The sequence below is a fragment of the Oryx dammah genome, unplaced genomic scaffold (genome assembly GCF_014754425.2).
Source record: "Oryx dammah isolate SB20612 unplaced genomic scaffold, SCBI_Odam_1.1 HiC_scaffold_1, whole genome shotgun sequence".
In the NCBI taxonomy this organism is placed as follows: Eukaryota; Metazoa; Chordata; class Mammalia; order Artiodactyla; family Bovidae; genus Oryx; species Oryx dammah.
The window spans coordinates 16,675,361-16,697,354 of record NW_024070185.1 but is presented as its reverse complement, the minus strand read 5'-3'; the positions used below and the strand labels follow the sequence as shown (position 1 = coordinate 16,697,354).

General features: G+C 44.9%; 1 protein-coding gene across 1 annotated transcript in view; it reads right to left on the bottom strand.

Annotated features, from left to right (window-relative positions):
* The window catches only part of MOB3B (MOB kinase activator 3B), a 224,355-nt gene that overhangs the window by 105,548 nt on the left and 96,813 nt on the right, over positions 1 to 21,994 (bottom strand). The window lies entirely within an intron of this gene.

The window sequence follows — 21,994 nt, the reverse complement described above, 5'->3', positions numbered from 1 at the left end:
GACTCCAATAGTAAAGAGATGGTGGAGGGTGAATGTGTACTGAGCTCCAGCCAGTACTGCACATATTTGATCTCCTGCGCTCTTCGCACTGACCCTCGGGTGTGAGAAAATAGGAATGTGAACAACATACACAACTGACCCAGAGCTTGACAACAATAATAGTCTCATCTATCCTGGGAGGCCTTTATGATACACAGGGGTAACCTTCTCCTCACAGGGACTAGAGGTATTCTCAGCTCCATTTCACAAGCGAGTTCAGCTTGCAAAGGACTAGTTGAGAGAGGCAAGAACCATGCAAAGAAAGCTTTTTGCTCACACACACTGCTCCTCTCAAAACACGCTCTTCCCCCGACAGCAGCTGGAGTGGTTCTTTTAAAAAGGCAAGGGAGATTACGTCACATCTCTGCTTAAAACCCTTTGTGTGTGTATTAGACGCTTAGTTGTGGCTAATTCTTTGCGACTCCATGGACTGTAGCCTGCCAGGCTCCTCTGTTCGTGGGATTCTCCAAGCAAGAATACTGGAGTGGGTTGCCAGGACCTCCCCCAGGGGATCTTCCCGACCCAGGGATTGAACCCCTGTCTCCTGTGTCTCCTGCATTAGCAGGCAGATTCTTTACCGCTGAACTATGGGTGAAGCCCCTACAAATGGAAAATGGTGGGGACTAAATATTCAATTGCTGACAAATCAAGGACTGAGCCTACTCTCCAAAGAGATGGCTCGCTGAGCAATTTACACTTAGCTTTCATTACCCAGCGTTTCCTGAGTTCATTCATTTAATCTTCTCTGCATTAAAATGAATCAAGTGCCCGCCATTTCACACATAAAGTAAATTCAGTCCAACTCTACTACTTACTTACAGAGGAACCTTTTACAACAGAGGTATTTGGTGAGTGTGAAATATGCTGCATGCCTATCTTGGTGTCATTTCTCTAATTCTGCTAATGTAGTCTGACCCAGGTTACAATTAGGCACCCTGAGAAGTTAAGGATATTGCTACAATAGAACCAAGGCATCATATCTAAACAAGACAGCTGAAGACAGATTTTTATCTCTCCATTTTCAGGCTTTTGCAATACATAGTTTTATATTTTGCCTAAAAAAAAAAAAAATTCAAGGGGAGTGATGCATTTCTTAAGCTTTTTGTATGACAGTCCTTGTGAGATCAGCCTCTAATGAATATTAATGGATTTGAAAAGATTGGATCTGGAAGAAGTAATCCTAGAACAGGTTGAAGCATGTATACCACTAATTCTACTTTGCCTGTAAATTGCAGCTACAGAAACAATTTGTGAAGAAACATTGTACATGATTTTTAAAAATACTAAACATACTTACAAAATTTTAAACAATGTGCCTTGAAAACTAGTTTTCTAAGTCTTGAATCCCTAGATAGAAAAAATAATAGAAGTGTATATATATAGCTCTTGGGTGTTGACAGGGTCAAGAAAACAGTGCTGTTCCATTACCATCTGCAAAGAAGAGTATAAATAAGCCTAATAATATGTAATAAGCACGAAATCTGAAAATACGACATGGTTGAGGTTTTGCTTGTGTTCTGTGTAGAGAACCAGCGAGACTACTACACAGGAAGTCAGAATGTCTGGATGCCTTCCAATCCAACAAGTATTACCAGAGCTAACATGTGTCAGGCCCCAGCCCTGCCTGTGACTGGGGGGATCAGTCATTTCACTGTTTTGGGCAGCCTCCTCATCTGTAAACCGGGCACAAATCCTACCCTATTGACTTTACATCATAGCTGTGAGAATCAAAGGTGAAGGTTGAACTGCTATGCATGACAGATCTTCTGGTTGTTACTATTATCACAAACAAATACAACAATTTCACCTGTTCTGTACATAAATTTAGCTCCCATGCATAAGCTAGTAAGGGCGATAACTTTTTTTTCAGTTTATCCAAAACTGAAATCACTTCATGTTCCAAGCAAGCAACAATTGGTCTGACTATTGCTTAAGGACACTCTCATCTCTATTTATGTCCTGATCTTTGCAGAATATATGAAGTATTTAGTATGCAGATTCAAAGAGAAAAGACAATAAAGTTTGATTTATTATTACCTGATTTTCATTCATCCTTTTAGAAAGCATAACACTTGGGTCATAATAATACTCATCACATGTGTAAGATCTTATTTAATGTCTGTCTTTACCATAAGACTAGAAGGTATATGAATTGTTTACCAGCTCAAACATGATACCTTCACACGGTAGACACAAGATACATATTTGTTTATTGAATGAATAAGAATCTAACTCAGACTCTGTGCTTATAAAAGGAAAGTATCAGATATTAATGTAGAATTTATAACATCCTAACTACTTTCTAAGTGTCTTTGTATATATTAGCTCATTTAATCCTTACAACAAATACATAAAGTAGATACCAGGATTCCTTCCTTATAGGTGAAGAAAGGAGGACCCATAGAAATTAAGGAACTCTCCGAAGGTCCTATAGCTAGTAAGTGATAAAACTAGGACATGAATCTAGAAGGCTGGTTCCAGAGTCTATATGCTTCAGTCACTGCGCTGACACAGGGTGAATGTCTGTGGATACTGTGTATGTGTCTCAAAGCTCCAGCTTCCTGATACGTGATCTCACCCACAGTGATTCAGCCTCTTGAATTCTCTGAGCCTATGTATGAAGGTCTATTAGATAAGAGAAGGAAAACAAGAAAGGAACATTTAGAGAGGTTGCTGTGGCTTATTAGAGACACTAAGACTGGAACTTCCCTGGTGGCCCAGTGGCTAAGACTCCCTACTCCTAATGTAGGGGGGCCCGGGTTTGAACCCTGGTCAGTGAACTAGATCCCTTATGCCGCAACTAAAGATTTCACATACTGCAACGATGATCAAAGACCTTGAGTGCTGCAACTGAGACCTGGAGCAGCCAAATAAGTAAGAAAGTAAACAAATATTAAAAAAATAAAAGACACTAAGACTAAAGACAACGCATTTAGAAGGAAAATGTTAGACTGATTTAGAGATTCATCCCAAACAATCATGACTAAGTAAAGCCAGGTTCTAGGGTGTGAGGAACAGGGAAAGAGGACTAATGTGGGCTGAGCTTAAACTGAAGGTCCAAAAAAATACACAGGAATGTGTTAAGTCCTGAGTGGGTCCTTTATTCCATCCTTCTCCCATGTTGCCTCATTTCTCATAGATTCTTATGCGAATCAAATCCCACAACTCTAGGTAAGATCAAAAGATGAATGATTTTTGCCATTGCCAAACTTATAGAAGGAACCACCAAGGGATTAGTCACAAACTGCTTTGGGATCCAAGACTGTGGCTCAGAAGCCTCGGAGCAGAGCAGAGCCTTGGAAAGTCACCATACGGAAACCTACAAAGTCAAATTCTGCTGATGGGCTGAGGATAAAGGTACACTTTGTGTTGGCCACCACGCAAGGACTGTATCAGACTGGAAAGCCAACCTGTGAACCGATGCGTACATATGAAGTTCCTACCACTTGCCACAGACTGGGCCTCCAGGGTTATAACCAGTGCATCCCTGACAACCACCCATGTTCATGCCCATAAGAACCAGAACTTGGGAGAGAGCATCTGGGGCCTCCCAGGCCTGCTTTTAGTCCCTTCTCACTACAGCTCCCCTGAGCTTCTAATAGCAGTAGTGAAAGTGGTTCAGTCGTGTCCGACTCTTTGCAACCCCATGAACTGTGGTCCGCCAGGCTCCTCTGTCCATGGGCATTCTCCAGGCAAGAATACTGGAGTGGGTTGCCATTTCCTTCTCCAGGGGTTCTTCCCAACCCAGGGATCGAACCTGCGTCTCCCGCATTGCATACCATCTGAGCCACCAGGGAAGCCCGAGCTTCTGCTTAAAAGCCTTGAAATAAATTTCCCCCTCACCACCTCAAATTTATTGTTTGTTGGCTTAATCTACTTCAGGTTAGTTTTGTTGTTGTTTAAAAAAAATGTTCTATTCAAAGTCACTGGAGACAGATTTGGTTTTAGACGTCAAGAGTTACCAGAATTTAGAATGGTAACACAGCAAAACACCCCCCTCCCCAGGAGGCCCAGGAACAGCATTCTGGAATCAAACACATTAATATCTTCTCGTTGAAACATAAGAATGTTCATACTAAGTTAAATAAATAAAGAATATAAATAGCCTCCTGCCAGATGAAAACACATGTGGTTTTCAGACCTTTTCTGGATTCCAGAATGGAGTCAGACCTATATTTATAACCCGAAGTCCTCATACAGTGGGTTTTATAAACCTGGGTGGGTAGAAGATAAAGTTCAATATGTCCATCAGAAAGCCTGCGGGCTTTTTCATCAGTCCTCTCCACACTTCATTTCTTTTCCTCAGCATCCTCTCCCCACAAGGTAAGTCTCAAACTTAATGGATTCCAAGCATACATCTTACCATCTCTTCATCAATCAAACCACAGAGAGCTCAACATGTGGGACCAGGAAAGGCACAGCGGGAGTAAGGAAGACACGGGACACTGACTTGTCCATTAGATGGCAGATGATAGATGCATCGTAGATGCATCCAGCAGGAGGAAAGGGTTGATCTGTTACTTTTTGAACATTTTTAAAAAGTCTGATATTTACACAGTGCTTACTGTAGCAAAGGACCGTGCTAACCCCTTCAAGTCTCATTTCATCCTCTCAGTTAACTTTAGAGGGTAAGTGCCATTATTACCCTCGTTTGATCTACAAGGACACAGCAACTCAGTAAGGTTAAGTAACTTGCCTATAAGTGGCAGGACTGGGACTCCAACCTAGTTTGTGTGGACACCAGAGTTCACACTCATCATCTCTCTAACTTGGTATAAATAATGCCAGCTACACTGAAGAAGTGAGCTATGCTCAGTCCAGCTCTTCGAAACCTCTTGGACTGTAGCCCACCAGGCTCCTCTGTCCAAGGAATTCTCCAGGCAAGAATACTGGAGTGGGTAACCATGCCCTCCTCCAGGGGACCTTCCTGACCACGGATTGAACCCAGGTCTCCTGCACTGCAGCCAAACTCAAACCCATTTTCCTCAGTTACAAGCATCACTTAGGAAGGAAAGAAGGGCCCTACGCTTTGTTGTTGTTGTTTTTGTTTCATTTTCATTTTTGCTTGGAAAGGTTTGTGCATATTGATAGGTGGGGAGGAATCTTGGGGAGAAATACAGCTTTTCAAACCCTCATGGCTGAGATACCACATACATTGGCAAAGCTTGTGTGCAAAGAGATTCAGGCAGATGACCAGTCTGTTGTGAAATGAATCTCTCAGCGGAACATATAATTCCACTCCTCCAGGGGGTTTGTGAAGCTGACTTGAGAATATCAATGCCCCTGTCTGCCACAGACCTCTAGTTCATGTCTAGGCAGCAGCTGCTACTGCTTCAAAAGAAATCCAGGCTCAACTGAATTCTGATCTCAGAATAATACATGACACTTTCTGCTCCCAACTTAGAATTCAAGGGGGAAATGAGTTGCTCTGGGATCCCCAAGACTCTCTTCCCCGCCTGTACTATTTCCTCTTCTGCAGCCTCCCACACCTAGAAGGGAAGACTGGCTTCAACCGCAAGAGTCTCCCCTCCCCCACGGGTGCTCTGAAAGCTCAAGTTCATTGTAAGCTCAGAGAGGTGGAGGGGAATGGGCAGGGACTCTTGATTTTTCTCGAAGAGTCCCATGCCTGTGTAGGCAAGATGGAATTTGCAAGCACGTGCGGGATTATCCCAGGTGCCAATTTCAGCAGAAGGCATCCAAGTTTGCCACAGGCAAGGACAGAATGGGTGCTACATGCTCCCCTCAAAGCAAATCTGGGCATTCCAGGGTAGGGAGCACAGATAGCATTCAGGGCTTGACTTCTTGCCCATCCATGGTGGAGTTCAAGGTCCCTTGTTGCAGCCTTGCAGCCCTGAGACATTGCTGCTTTCTCTTCTTTTTCCTCTACCCTGGATCCAATGCTAAGCCTCTTTGGTGCAATCCACAGAGTTTTGGGGTTTTCCGTTGTATGTCAGTCTGTCAAGAATCCACCTACAATGCAGGAGACCCAGGTTCAATTCCTGGGTCCAGAAGATCTCCTGGAGAAGGAAATGGCAACCCACTTGTCTGGAAAATCCCTTGGACAGAGGAGCCTGGCGGGCTACAGTCCATGGGGTCACAAGAGTCGGACATGACTTAGCAAGTAAGCCACCACAGAATTTATGTCCCCCAAAAGGAGAAAGCTCAGTAAGGTGATAAGGAACCAATGCCCCAGAGGCCCCAGAGAGCACCTGAGTTATCTCCTAGGAAAAAGGAAAATGCCAGTCAGAGCAAACACGTCACCTGCCAGACAATTCCCAGGTGGCCAATGTCAGACATTCCCTCAGGGTGACTGATCTGAAGAGCGGTGTCTACACAGCCAAGCACGATCCATTCACAGGCAGCTGCCTCTCTGCCCTAGTTCCCCAAATGGTGCCTTTAGGTCAGTCTGGGGGTCATGTCTTTGCCTTTACTAGGTGTGTAAAAGTCACTACTAAAATCTCAGCTCTTCTAAGTTGAGAGACTGATCGAATCCATCTGTTGGCTCTTATTCCCCTACCCTCGAGTTCAAATTTGTAAAAGGAAAGCAAAGAACAATAAAGATTCTGTTCATATTTTTTGCCTTGTCTTTGATCTAGTTGAGAGTCTGTGTTTCAGCGTTGGGTGGGAAATGAATGCCGCTGGAATTTCAATCTACCTGTCCAAACCTATTTCCCATCATGCCCTTCAGGAACACTCACAGAAGCTGCCCCACCCGCTCTTCTGCTTCATTAAGAAAAAAAAGTGAGTCACTCAGTCGTGTCCAACTCTTTGTGACCCCATGGACTGTAGCCCACCAGGCTCCTCTGTCCATGGAACTCTCCAGGCAAGAATACTGAAGTGGGCTGCCATTTCCTTCCAGGAGCTCCTTCCCATCCAGGGATTGAACCCAGGTCTCCCACATTGCAGGCAGACTTTTTTCTAACTAAGCCGCCAGGGAAATCAGTCTTTGTCCTCCTGCCTACATCAGACTCCCCCAGGTGGGCTCTCCAACCTAGCCCACCTGGCCTATTAAGCTGGTTATTACATCTGTGGGCCTGGCCACTCAGCTGGCTCCACCAAGTCATGACCCAACCACCTCCATCTCCAGCTTAGTCCAGCTCAGTAGCTCCATGTCACACTTTAGGTACAATCCATGCTTTAATCCAGCCACCACAAACTGAATGCTTGACCTCTATCCTTCTTAAGGGCTATCCATGCCTTCAGCAGCTCTTTATTGAGGGGCTGCCATGGAGTAGGCACCCTGAAAGGGGACGTGGTGATGAAAAGACAATTCCCTTGTGATCAAGGAGCTCATGATCCAGGAGGTCTGTGCCTCTCACCTTTTGACATGCCCATGAGCCATGTGGGATGTTGTGAAAATGAAGATTCTGTTCCAACAATCTGATATGGGATGGGGAGTAAAATGCTGAATTTTTAACAGTTTTCCACCTGATATCAAAGCAAACCATACTTGGGATACAGGATTACAGAAGAGTGAATGGGCAGGCAGAGAAGGTGCCCATGTGGAACCCTCTAACATGGCCAGTGATACTGCAGCTGAGACCCGGAGGACGAGTAGGAGTTGGCCAAAAACAGATGGGTTTGGTCCATGTGGGGAAGTGAGAGGGTGGCAGAGGCAAAAGATAAAATAAAAATGTGCAATTTACTCTAGTTCCAAAGCCTGAACAGAAAGCTCTCAAGATGATTTATTGATACAACTTATTGCCAAAGCAAATGATAACCTATCAAAGGTGATGGCTTCAGGGCATATCTAAAATGACTGGATGGGAGGTGCCAGAGCCCTAGACCCTGCCAAGGATTCCTGTGTCCCAAGACTGACATAAGCACAACACCCTTGAGGCACCACATGGATTGGACAGGCATCTCAGTGGTAGCCAGTATAGATAAAGGACTGGCTAGGCTGGTTTGGGCACTGAGTCAAATCCTGGAAACTCTGTCAAACTCTAAGGAAGGACAGCAAACCTCAAGAAAGCCTAAGGCTGGGTTTCCCACCACGTGATAGAACAGGACTGCACTCAGATAAAATTAAAGGAAAATTGACACGACATTCCACTGATATTTCATTCACACTCAAGTATGTGTTGCTGATTCATGCACACTTCAAAGTTTAAGGAATTCAAAATGGTTTAATCTGTGGGTGACACCAGAAGCCTTCAGGAGACACTCTGGACCCCAGGGCACAAAGGGAAATATGAACAAAGTAACACCCTGTGTGCTTTGCATCCACCCAGGGAACACCTTTGCTACACTGACCTCAACTAACAGGTCTTGGTTGAATTTACGACTTCAGAAAAATGATCTAAAAGGAACCACTTGGAAAGCCCAGTTCGAGACAGTGGTCAATAAATCAATGAACTGCACGGGCCTGCGATGAGATGTGTGATCTTTGGAAATATCCCCTGGGAAGAGGTGATATGACCAGTAGTCATTCTGGCCACTGCAGACATCAGCTGAAACCTGGTCTCTGAAGTCATAAGAATGGAAAATAAGGGGGGAAAACTCTTGTTTTCTAATATTTTAAGCCCGCTCGGAGCAATTCAGGATGGGATCTAAAATGAGAAAAAAATACATCTTAAAACAATGAAAATAATCATAAAAAAATACTCTTGGAAGACAGGACAAGATCCATTATCTCAGTATTCTGTGGCAGTTGGTTTTTGTCTTTTGTTTAAACAAGTCTGTTTATTGAAAGGATCTGAAAATAGTAATAAGACTTTCAACATTTAACAAATTTTCAAGATGTTAACAACATGAAACATTAGAAATGTACTTCAAAAATCCAAGCTTCCTAGGTCGTTCTCTGTCATGCTTTAGGATTTGGTCTACACCTGCTCTGTTGTCTGAACGAGTGACCTGAGTTCTGAACGCCACTCTCTTTTAGACCTAAAGCTGGGCGTATCACCCCCTCATCCCCATCCCGTGGGAGGCCAGGTGGGCCATCTGCTGTATCTGAGCTCAGCTGATCAACCTTCCTGGATGTGGGGAGACAGCCTTGCTCCCTGGTTCGCACCATTCTCATCTTTAGCCAGACACCCCTCCTCCAGGTAGATCACAAGATGTGGTGAATATCCTGAGACCACAAGACCCTGAAAAGCTGGATCTGAGCCCCCCAGCCTCTTCTCTCCTTCTCAGGCAGCCTCATTTGGTCTGTGACTACTTTCTGTGACTCCCTCCTGACTCGCAAACAACAAGAAGGAAAGCAGACCTCTAGGGAAATGACAGGTGACAAATGTTTAGGGAGCATTTCAAACTGTGTTTTTTGAAGCTTCAAGGTTCTGCTTCACGAGTGGGGGCAGCTACTTCATCTTGGAGGAGTGGGGCTGACTCTGTGCCTTCCCCCTACCACTGCAGCCAGTGCAGATCTGATTTTACCTCATTTCATTTAAGGTTTCAGGCCTTTGGTTGGTTGGTTGGTTGGTTGGCTTGAAAAATATAAAAAAGGTCTGAAGCCAAAGAAAAACAGTATGTCTGTATCAACAACATTACCACACCAGGACTTCCCTGGTGGTACAGTGGGTAGGAATCTGCCTGCCAATGCAGGGGACAGGGGTTCGGTCCCTGGTCCAGGAAGATCCCACATGCCCACGCACCGCAACTACGGAAGTCTGTGTGCCTGGAATCTGTGCTCTACAACAAGAGAAGCCATGTAACGAGAAGCCCGTGTACCTCAATCAGAGAAAGCCCCAGTGATGAAGACCCAGGTCAACCAAAAAAAAAGTAAATAATAGAAAAATAACATCACACAGTATCGTCTGTAGTTCAAACAACTAAAAGGTTGAAGCCAAGATAAAAGCCAAGTGGGTCTAGGTGGAATTCAAAGGAGATGGAAAATTCCTACAAGAGGTCATTAGGAAACAGAAAAGCTCATTGGGCCACTTATTTGGCCTATTAGGAGAGGGGTTCTGCAGTAGCTGTTTTTAAGTATTTTGTGTGAAAGTGGACATAATGACTCCTGGTTCTTGCCACGATAATGTTAACTTTCTGAACCGTCCCCCTCTTCAGAACATTAATCACATGGATTCTATTCCACAGTTTGTTAAGCTGTAGTCCTGCCTGCCAGGTCAAAAAAAAAGAAAAAAATCCCAAAGATCAGATTTCCTCTGAGACTCTTAAGCCCCAAGAATTTGGCCACTGCTAATTCAGCAGCCATTCTTTCAACAGGTTTCTCCACTTGTAAGTGGCCGGGATTTTGTACATGGCTAGAAAAACTGACTTCCAGGATGAGGGGGAAGCTCAACATTTTTTTTTAAAGAGAGAAGTCTTCATTTTTAAAAATGATTTTTCCACCCTGGAAAGGACATTATATTCCCAAAAGAGGAGATGCTGGATCACCCTACGATGAAAAAATAAACAAATGCCAGGAATTACATCCAAAGAATCAAAAGTCAAACAAACAACATTATTTCCCTCACTTACTGAGAGATATGTGGTTTTATTTTCGCTGTTAAAACAGACTCCTGATCTCCTTAGAGATCTAAGTGATTAAATCACTGTATTTGAAGGGAGATTCCAGAAAGAAAATGGAGACCAGGAAGGGAACAGATTAATCTTCCTGGTTGCTCCTTTTTCAGTTTTCACAGAATTCCAAAGGAGTCCAACCCTATAAAGAGGAAAGAACTTTCTAGAAAAACAAGACCTCCCTTCGGAAGCAGAGCTTGACCTTAAGAGGCAACAGGAGCATGGGGAGAACACGAGGACTATTTGATGTAAATCTTCCTTGCTAACCAAAGGATTACACAGGACAAGTGACTGACAGCCTCACAAGCCCTGGGTCTCCCCTTTCCACCTCCGTCTTCTCTCAGGCCTGCTTTTAAAGCTGTGGGGTTGGTGGAGGTGACTGGGGAGGTGTGAAGCTAGGAATACAGTGATTTTGAAATGCAAAACCTCTGGAGGCAGCCCCAGAGGAAGAGAAAACAACATTCTTTTCCAAATAACACCAAGCAGTCTGAGGTCAATTTGCTCGTAAAAGGTCAGTAAAGTCATGCTTTTCCCATTAAAAACTGTACACAGCTGATCAACATGAGAGATAAACACAGCTCCATGTACCCAGAGACCCAAAACATGCAAAAAATTCTTCCAAGCTTTCTAGGGTACCAGGCTTATGTGTCGCACACACAGAATAGATGAGTTGAGTCTTTAGGTATCACAGTGCAGGGCAGTTTAAAGCTGAGCTAAATCAACTTTTTAGCGGGGGAATAAATGAGCCCTAGCCTGGGGGGGAAAAAAGGTAACATTAAGAGCAGTCCAACATCCATTTAGTAATATGCTTCACAAAAGTAAAAGACATCAGGCAATCAGCTGCCATTTTCAGAAAAATAATGCTGGGGCTGGCACAGCTAAGAGAGAAATTAATTAAAGGGAGGAAAGTAGTCTATTCATAAAAAGGTCACCAAAAAAAGCAGTGTTTTACTCCCAGTCATTTCTGTAAAACTGATTTTAATCATTCAGCTAGATAGGAGTCCTCCTTCTCTAGCAATTCTATAAGACTTCTTTCTTTCCGTGAACTGATATTTTTCCCCTGTAGAGATAGTGTGTTAGTCGCTTCTCTCGGGTCCAACTCTTTTCGATCCCATGGACTGTAGCCCGCCAGGCTCCTCTGTCCGTGGGATTCTCCAGGCAAGAATACTGGTGTGGACTGCCATTCCCTTCTCCAGGAAGAGATAGAAGTAACTGGATTATCGTTTCATGATATATTAGAATAATCGTAATAATATTGTAATAATCATGATGTATTAGAATATAGAACTGGAAAGTTCTATATAGTATTGTCATGTTTGTATAGCTTTTATTTATTTTTTATTGTTCTTTAAAGATTTTTTATACGTGAACCATTTTTAAAGTCTCCATTGAATCTGGAATGGGGATGCAAAAAGTCTGTCAGAAAAACCAACCTCAGGCCTTCTGCTTTATAAAAGAGAATTATTCCTCTCACTTCATCACACAGCCAAGGATAACAAAAATGAGCCTGTAAAGCCCCATCTCCGCCCTTCCAGTTAATCAAGTCTGAAAAAATTCCTGGAAGCAGAACAACTAACGGAGGTTGCACTATGAATTGTCAAGGACTTTAGAATTCCTGTGATTTACAGGAGAGAATGAGGCTGTTCCGTGCATACTGAAGGTGCACGGGATTCTTAATTTATAGTTTAGGAGTTATAGGCTGTCCTGCAGCCATAAACCTGCTAAGCTACTGAATCACTGCCAAGGGTGACCTCTAATGCAGCCTGCAGAGGTCAAGCAGCCTTTTCTCTGAGTCAAAGAGTTCGTGGCTTACCCAAGGCTCTTTTGCTGCTGCTGCTGCTAAGTCGCTTCAGTCGTGTCCGACTCTGCGACCCCAGAGACGGCAGCCCACCAGGCTCCCCTGTCCATGGGATTCTCCAGGCAAGAACACTGGAGTGGGTTGCCATTTCCTTCTCCAATGCATGAAAGTGAAAAGTGAAAGGGAAGTCGCTCAGTCGTGTCCCACTCTTAGCCACCCCATGGACTGCAGCCCACCAGGCTCCTCCACCTGAGGCATTTTCCAGGCAAGAGTACTGGAGTGGGGTGCCATTGCCTTCTCCAAAGGCTCTTTTGGTTGAACACAAAAGAAAACTACCTGAATGAGCATCAGCTAAGGCAGGCAATTGGATGGAAGGAAACAAGGACAGGAAATGTGGTCCAGCATCATGAGCGGAAGGCCATGGAACTGGCATGTCAAGGCCCACGGTACTGGTCCACTCTCTCTGAAGATGCACAGCAGCCTTCTCCTTCTGCACAAGGATTATGCGATAAAAGTTCCTTGCTAAGGCAAGTCAAGGAAAATGTAAACATAAAGATGTTTCTCTACCCTCTGGCCATCCCTCTCCCTTTAATGTGTTTCTGTATTACGCATGGACCAGACCTCCCCAGGTAGAAATACCTGCTCAACCACACAGAGCAACATTCTCCTTCCACCACCAAGATTTGGAATGACCCATGACTCACTACCCACTTTGTACACATAGAGCTGGATTGTGCAAACTATCTATGTCATTTAAAGCACAGCCCTGTGGCTCAAGTGGGCTTCCCTGGTGGCTCAGAGGTAAAGAACCCACCTGCCAATGCAGGGGACGCAAGTTTGATCCTTGGGTTGGGAAGATCCCTTGGAGGAATACCTAGCAACCCACTCCAGTACTCTTACCTGGGATATCCCATGGACAGAGGAGCCTGGCGGTCTACAGTCTATGGGACCACGAAGCTTCAGTTTAGTTGCTCAGACACAACTGAGCAACTAAAAAACAACCACCTCTATCTTAAAAACCTATATAACTAACTGTGCTTTGACCTCTAACAGGCGGAAGAGCCTTCAGGACTTTCTGAGAAGCTGTTCCTGGGTTATAATCTCCAACTTGACTCCAATAAAATTTTCTATTTCTTTCTTAGATGGGCTGATTAAACTTCTCATCGACGCCAACCTTCTCTGCTTTGGGAACTCATGGGGTGGGCTGGGCTCTGCCAGGCACTGATGTGGGCCAACATCTCTGGGAGGACAGAGCTGCCTCAAAAGGCTTTCTGCCTCCTCCGGACTGTTGCCCGCACCTCTCATCTCTCGTAGCTCAGCCTGCAAGGTGGGAGACCAGGGTTCAATCCCTGGGTTAGGAAGATTCCCTGGAGAAGGGAAAGGCTACCCATTCCAGCATTCTGGCCTGGAGAATTCCATGGACTACAGTCCATGGGGTCACAAAGAGTTGGACATGACTGAGTGACTTTCACTTTCACTCACCACACTGGCCAAGTGCTTGCCTTTCCTGGGCTCCACTCACTTGGCCTTCCAATACCCTGCTCTTTGCAGCCCTCTCTTCCCTCTGCTCCAGTAACACCACTCTCACCCGATTCCCCTCATAATGCTGACTTCTTCTCACGCGCCTTCATCTACATGCCCCACTCTGCCCCACCCTGGAGTGTGGGGTCCCTTCTCTTTGCCCTTTAAGACTCCCTCCCAAAGTGGTCTCAGCCACACCTGTGGCTTAACCTGTTTCACCTCTTTCCTGAGTCCCAGATCTGTATACACGCTTGCCCAGTCTGTATTCCTATTTGGATGTCTCAGAGGCTCCTCAAAATCGACTAAGCCAAACTTCCCAGCCCCTCAAAACTCCTCAGCCAAGGGACTTCCCTGGTGGTCCACCGGTTAAGGATCTGCCTTGCAGTTGGGGGGACATGGGTTCCATCTCTGCTTGAAGAACAGGATCCTACATGACAACTAGGGGCAGCTAAGTCCTCATGCCTCAATGAAAGATCTCCCACGATGCAGTGAGGATCTGACACACGGTAACTAAGACCCTATGCAGCCAAATAAATAAATATTACAGAAAAACAAACAACCAACCTCCTCATCCAATATTCTCAGCTCAGTAAATGGCTCTATTTAGTTGCTCAAGCCAGAAACCTAGGAGTTTCCCTCTACTGCTTCCTGCTTCACCCTCATAGATTCCATCACCTAGTCTCGCTCTTAAACCTCTGGAATTCATAATACCACACTTGTATTTAAGGTCTCACCATCTCTTATCTGGTCCACTGCAATGGGCTCTGAGCTGGTCTCTCTGCATCCATTCTGCCCCTCCTTGGTCTGTGGCCAGAGCACCACTTTGAACACTCAAGTCTTACCACATCGCTCAGCTGCCTTCAGAGGCTATTTACAAAAGTGGAATGAAACTCAGAGTTTTTCTCAGGACCTCCCTGATTTCTTGCAAGGTCTCCAGGACCCTGCTATCCCTGTGAACTCATCAGGTGTCACTCCTGCCTCACTCACTAGGCAGCCCTCACAACTGCCTTCTTTTCGTTCTCCAGAGATGCCAGATTTCTCTCACCTCAGAGCCTTTGTATATGCTGCTCTCTCCTTCTACCCACACCATCGCCCTACTTGCCCTTTCCACCTTGTGAGTCCTACTCATCTGTCCAGTCTCACCTGAAACACCCCCCACTCCCCTTGATGTTGTATGTATGTTTGAGAGTATTTGTATTTTGTAAATCTGGCTGGAGTCCAGGGCATTTCCCTTGGCCAAACTTCACACTTATAATGATTAATTTCACTGTTTGTTCATCAAGGACCCCCTGCTTGTGCCAGGCACTGCTGTAGACACTGGGATTGCAGCGTCCGAAGGGAGACATTCCTGCACTCAGGGAGTTTTCCTCCTTTGTAACATTTCTCTCCCTCCACTATTTGATTTCAGTTCCTCAAGGAGAAGGTCATGCTTGTTTTGCTGGCCACTGTATCCCAGTGTTCACCACACTAGCATGTTGTCATGGGAATATTCAGTAAACATTTATTTCCTGGCTGTCTGATTGGCCTCCTGAAGTTACTATTGTACTGGACACACAGTAAGTAGAAGCATGTTGAATTATACAAATTCATTCAGGCAACTGTGTCCTTAGAAAAAGGTAATGTTTCAGATTTAGCATGATGGTTTTCAATGTACCATTTGATTTTTAGTGAGGAATTATTCTCTTATTCCTGTTAACCAATATAAATGAATAAATGAAAAAGACAAATGATTTCAGGATGAAAATAATATTAAGAAAATTGGATGGGATGGTCTGATAAAGACAAACCAAAGGGACCTATGTCATATTATATTGAATGATCAGAAACGTCTTTGCCAAGGAGGAGGAAATTTAAGCAGAGATCTGAATAATAGGAAGGAGACAGCTGTACAAAAATCCAGGGTGGAGGGTTCCAGACAAAGAAAGTGCAAAGGCTTGGAGGGAGGAATAGGGGGAACAACTAGCAGGAAGGGGGCTGTTTGAGAAGCACAGAGAAGGCTAGGCTGGCTGGAGTCCAGGAGGCAGGGGAAATGAGGCAAGAGGAGGTGGCCAGGGGCTTGCTCACCAAGTGGGCAACAGGCCCAGGCAAGGGTTTAAGACTCTCTTGTGGTTTCAGTGGGGAGATATTGGGGTTTTTAAAGCAGAGAATAAACATGATCTGATTTATGGTTTTTAAGAAAACGACCATCTGCTATGAGAAGAATAGACTAAATAATATTGACCTTCTTGGCATTAAGACCTCTTAGAAGACCAAAGACTGCTATAGGAAGAAATAATATTGTTTTGCTACTCAAAAATCTGACTTCATTTGGGGTTATTACATAATTAAATATGAAATATGTTGACTTTAGTCCTTTCTGGTGAGTTTTAAGTCCTCACCACCAGTAAGGGGACAAGTGACCTGTTTCCTTTAGGGGCCAAAACTTTTATCAGATTTATTAATTAACATGAGACCTGATTTTTTATATTTACTGATCACCGATGAATATGATCCATCTGATGGACATTAAAAAAAAAACGTGAGTAGGCTCATCTCTGATAAACATCTCCCTTCGACCACTACAAACTGCATAACATCGTCACCAGAGCCCTTCTTTTGAAATTCACCGATGCATCTCACATTTGTTACACTCATTATTTGTGAGCAGTGAGCTATGCAACAGAACTGAGACTCATTCTTAGGGATGCATCAGCCTGTCTTATATTTGAAGCCTCTTCTCTCCAAGGGAAAAAGAAGACTTTCTTCTCTCATCATGTCATTTAAAAAAAGTATTGGGGTGTTTTTGGTCTGGAGCCTTCTTAAAGCATGGGATGATGACTTTGCTAAATCCTACTGGAGATGAAAGCACATCTAGAAGCTATGGGCTAACAGAAGCAACACTGTGTGCGTGCTTAGTCAAGTCAGTCATGTCCAACTCTTGACGACCCTGCGGCTGGTAGCCTGCCAGACTCCTCTGTCCATGGAGTTTTCCAGGCAAGAATACTGGAGTGGGTTGCCATTCCCCTCTCCATGGGATCTTCCCAACCCAGAGACTGAACTCAGGTCTCCTGCACTGCAGGTGGATACTTTACTGCCTGAGCCGCCAGGGAAGCCCAGAAGCCACATTGCTATCTCTTAGATTAAGGAGAGAGCCTGCTGGACCAGAAGAATAGGGGTCCTTGATAAGAAATCAAATATACCAACTGGCATTCTCATTTTTCTTATTTAGCAGCAACACCGTTAAGACATTGTGATGCAAGCCAGCTTACCTTTCAGAAGCCACATCCACAGATAGCAGTAACAGTGCGCATAGCCAAGGGCACTGAGAATTCTTTTAAGGAAGGGGTTACTCTTAGTCTCTCAGTCTTTTGACACCGCTTATGGCAACCCACTCCAGCATTCTTGTCTGTAGAATCCCATAGACAAAGGAGCCTGGCAGGCTATAGTCCATGGGGTCGCAAGAGTCGGACATGACTTAGCGACTAAACCACCACTGCTTAGGCAAAGGAGCACAGCACTAACCTTAGAAAAAGCCTAAGCAGAAGGCTCAGGGCATTAGCGGCTAGAAGGGCTTGATTCAGAGCCCTGTTTGCACCGGAGTCTGGGAGTCTTCACTTGCAGCTGAAAGCCTCCTGGGCTGAGTTTACGACTCCAGAACTCATGCTGCGGAGTTGGTGGGAGGAGGCCCGCTTCAGTGGGAGGAGCCCTGATAGACCCATGGGGATGAGGCAGGTGTTTGGGGCAAACTCAGTAGGAGGCAACCCAGGGAGCCCGGGAGGATGGCAGAGTGCTGGGGTAAGAGGGGGACTGGAAGAGGAATTAGAGGTTGCCAATGGTCTGATGGTAGGGGCTGATCAAACAGTGGGAACCCTGTCACTGGTCTGAACACCATCAGCATGACTCTAATACGTCCCAACCAGGCAGCCAAGGTACAGCACCAGCGGACAGTGACTGGGTACCAGGTAGAGCCCTAGGCAGGAATCCACTTCCCAGTCTTGGAATCTCGTGGCCCAGTAAGTAATACTGGGAGAATCCACCTTGTTACTAAAACCTGAGAAGACGGTCAGAGCCTCCTGGTGGGTTTGAGCCTAAGGACAGAGTTAAATGCTCCAGCTGTGAGCACAGAACACTCTGAGGGAGACCCCCCAGGGGTGGGCACAAGGACCAGGCCGCCCAGCAGACCACCCCCTAATACGGTATTTAGAACAAGCAGGTGCTTCATAAATACTTGTTGGGGGCTTCCTGGTGGCTCGGCAGCCTGCCAATGCAGGGGACATGGATTACTCATCCGGGAAGATCCTGTGTGCTGTGGATTAACGAAGCCCATGCCCCACAACTGCTGAGCCTGTGCTCTAGAGCCCGGGAACCCTAGAGCCTGTGCTCCGCAACGAGAGAAGCCACCGCAATACTGTAATTAGCCTCCAATTAAAGAAATGTATATTAAAAAACATAAATAAATTAAACATAAAAATAAATTTATATTTTAAAAAATGCATGTTTCCAGTGTCAAAAAAAAGAAAGAGAAGCCACCGCAACAGGAAGCCCGAATGCCGCAACTAGAGGGTGGCCTCCGCTCACAGCTACCAGAGAAAAGCCTGCAGAGCAAAGAAGACCCAGCACAGCCATAAATAAACCAATTAATTAAACAGCTGTTTAATTATAACCCCAAACTTAACTCTGAAGCACAGCTGTTTCAAGGAGCCAACCCTCGTGGCTCTATTTAATTGGCTCATCTAAAAGGTTCACTTTGATAGCATCCCCTTTTCAAACTGTCCTGGAAAAAGCACCACCATTTTACCTGAAAAACTTGAGCCCCAAGTCTGGCTGTCTTTCCCCTGAGCTGACAGTGCCCGCCGGGCCTTCCTCAAAGGCCAGCTGTGGGATAGCACAGCAGAGAGGAGCCACAACGGACGCCTGTGGCACCCAAAGTCACACTGAGCCCAGGCAGCCCCACGAGCCACCACAGACTGACAGAGGCAGCCAGACTCCACGGCCAGTGTAAGAGTCAAAAGGTTTTAGGGCTGAAAAAATATTTCCTGGGCCCCAAGGTGTTCACTGTCTGAGGGGCGGCACCGAGGCCATGGCTGAGAAGTCCAGCCTGGGCAGCGTGTCCAGAAACCTGCCTCTGCCTGTCGAGGCTTCATGGGCCTCCAGGGTCCTAATTTCTAGAAGCCTCCACTACTGCTATGTGCAGCTTCTCACACTGGAGAAAAACGTAGCAAGTACTACACAGAAATATAGTACTGACAATACTGTTAGTAATCATGTGAGCTGACAGATATCAAATATTTTTGACCTGCCAAGCCCCATGTATTATCTTATTAAGTCCTCACAGCAACAGTATGACCTAGGTCTCCTGGTATTATGAGAAATAGGGTTCATAGCAGAGAAATAGGGTTAACAGACCAAGGAGTCAAAAGGGAAGGCAGTAAAAAGAATCAGAGGGACTCTGCATACTGCAGGGGAAGGTGACAACTCAATGATATTAGTCTGCTCATTTCCTCGATGTGGAGCCATAGGGCACTATAGGTAGCTAGCTGGCATATCCTCATATTCTTTTATTTTTTCTTCCTTTTCTTCCTAACCAGTGATATTTTTACCTTGAAAAGACACACACACACACACATACTCAGGCCTTATTATACACATGAAAACTATTGAGTCACCTCATGTGTCTCACCCTATTAACGGGAGGGTTTGTCCCACTAGCCACTCTGCCTACTTTCAGCAGACCATAAGTCAAATCCATGTATCTAAGACACACTGAGAAAGGATCAAAGCCCTGACTTGAAATATCTTATTTCATCCAGGCAGGATTTCTTCTGCAAAGGTCTCCTGCTTTGGTGTCACGGAGAAGCCAAACTTTTTCCTTCTTCCAATTTATCCTTTCGTTTTTCTCCTCTCTCATTCAATGTTTGAATACCTTTCCGTCTTTGTGTTTATGCAAAGACATGCATGTACATGCCTAGACTACGTATCTCGCAGAGGCCCCTGCGAGAAAATCACAGTGCAGTAAGAGAGAATTGTTACAGGCCTTTATAAGCCATGTAACCTGGGCCGAAAAGAGGCCAAAAACAGCTTAGTAGAGTGATTATAAAGCACCTCACCTACCATGTGCTTAGTCGCTCTGTTGTGTCCGACTCTCTGCAACCCCATGGACTGAATCTAGTCAGGTTCCTCTGTCCATGGTATTTCACAGGCAAGAATAATGGAGTGGGTTGCCATTTCCTTCTCCAGGGGATCTTCCCAACCCAAGGATCGAACCCATGTCTCCTGTGTCTCCTACAATGCAGGCGGATTCTTTACCTGCTGAGCCATCAGGAAACCCACCTAACCTACTACAGACACTCTGTATATGGCAGACATCATTTTTACATCAACTGCATAACATCAAAGCAAGATACAATGTAATCTGCTAGGAAAAGAAGTATGAGATTTGCCTCTGATACCAGCACTAAAAGTACATTTCATTTGGCCTAAAATGTTGTATATAGCCCACTTGAAAACTAGTTGGTCCACAAAGGGTTACTCAAATCTGCCTATTGGGGGTTGAAGAAATGTGGTCAAGCTCATCTAAAGCTGATCAATGATCATCTCCATCATAATGTCCCTTGCCATGGCTTTCAATTAATGCTGAATTCAATGATCTATGCCCATAGAAAGAGCAGGATCACAGATAACCCAAAAGAGCAATTAAGTGTCTAAATCATTCATTGGATTTATTTTTCATAACAGCTACTTTACTGTATGAGTTAGATCTTGGCTAATGTCAGCATTCTACAAGAATCAATATTAGTTGATGGTGAGAAAAAACTCATTTCTCTCACCCATATAGAAAGATGAATACTATCGCATAAAAATTTCAAGGTGTGTCACTGGTGGTGATTTACCACTCTGTATTGTACAGCACATTGTTGTAATTATATCATAAAAATTCCATTTAAATTTTAAATACTTCCTATGGCACGTCCCTGGTGATTCAGTGGTTGAGTCCCCCTTGCAATGCAGGGGACATTGGTTTGATCCCTGGTTCAGGAAGATCCCACATACAGAGGAGCAACTACACCTGTGTGCCACAACTACTGAACCCAAGCTCTAGACCCCACACACCATAACTACCGAAGCCCACGCAACCTAGAGCCCGTGCTCCACAGCAAGACAAGTCACTGCAGTGAGAAGCCCCCGTGAGGAAGCCAGAGTAGCCCCCATTCTCTGCAACGAGAGAAAGCCCCCGCACAGCAAAGAAGACACAGCCATAAAAAATTAATAAATACTTCCTCTGTACACACCAGGGGCTCCCCGGTGGCTCAGGGGTAAATGATCCATCTGCTATACAGGAGACACGAGTTCGGTCCCTGGGTCAGGAAGATCCCCTGGAGAAGAAAATGGCAACCCACTCCAGCATTCTGGCCTAGGAACTCCCATGGAGGAATCTGGTGGGCTGCAGTCCGTGCGGTCTCAAAAGAGTCTAACACAACCTGGCAACTACACAACCACAACAACGTGGACACACCTACACCACCAGTGAACTAATCTCCTCAGAACTAGCTCATTATGCTAGTGTGGACATAGTGTTAAGGAAACCAGAGGGCATATCTTTTAAATTTTTATTGGAGTATAGTTGATATACAATGTTGTGCTAGTTTTAGGAGCACAGCAAGGTGATTCAGTTATACATACACATATGTCCACTCTTTTTTGGATTCTTTTCCCATATGGGTCATTACAGAGTACTGAGTAGAGTTCCCGTGCTATACAGTGGGTCCTTGTTAGGTATCTATTTTGTATGGAGAGAGTGTGTATTTTTTTCAGAGACTAGACTAGCATCTTTCTTTTGGTGGTCCTACTAAAGTCTGTGACAGGGGACCTGCATGACTCTGAACACTAAGGTCATCAGGATAGCTGGGTAAATACCACAAAGCATGTGTTGTGCAGATCAATGGCCCCTAAGAATCTTGTCTAACTGGTTTATACTATCACCATGTCACCAATGTCACTATTTATCACAAGAGACACTGTGAAACCCTCAATGTAATCTTAATTTATGTTCATTCAACCAAAATCATCAAGTGTCTACGAGGTGCAAAGGACTGGCTTCCTCATTGCTTTATCTATAGCAGTGGCTCTCAAAGGGTTGTATGGATCCCGGGGTTCCTTTTACAGGTACACAAAGTTCTCCCCTTTCCAACTACATATCCC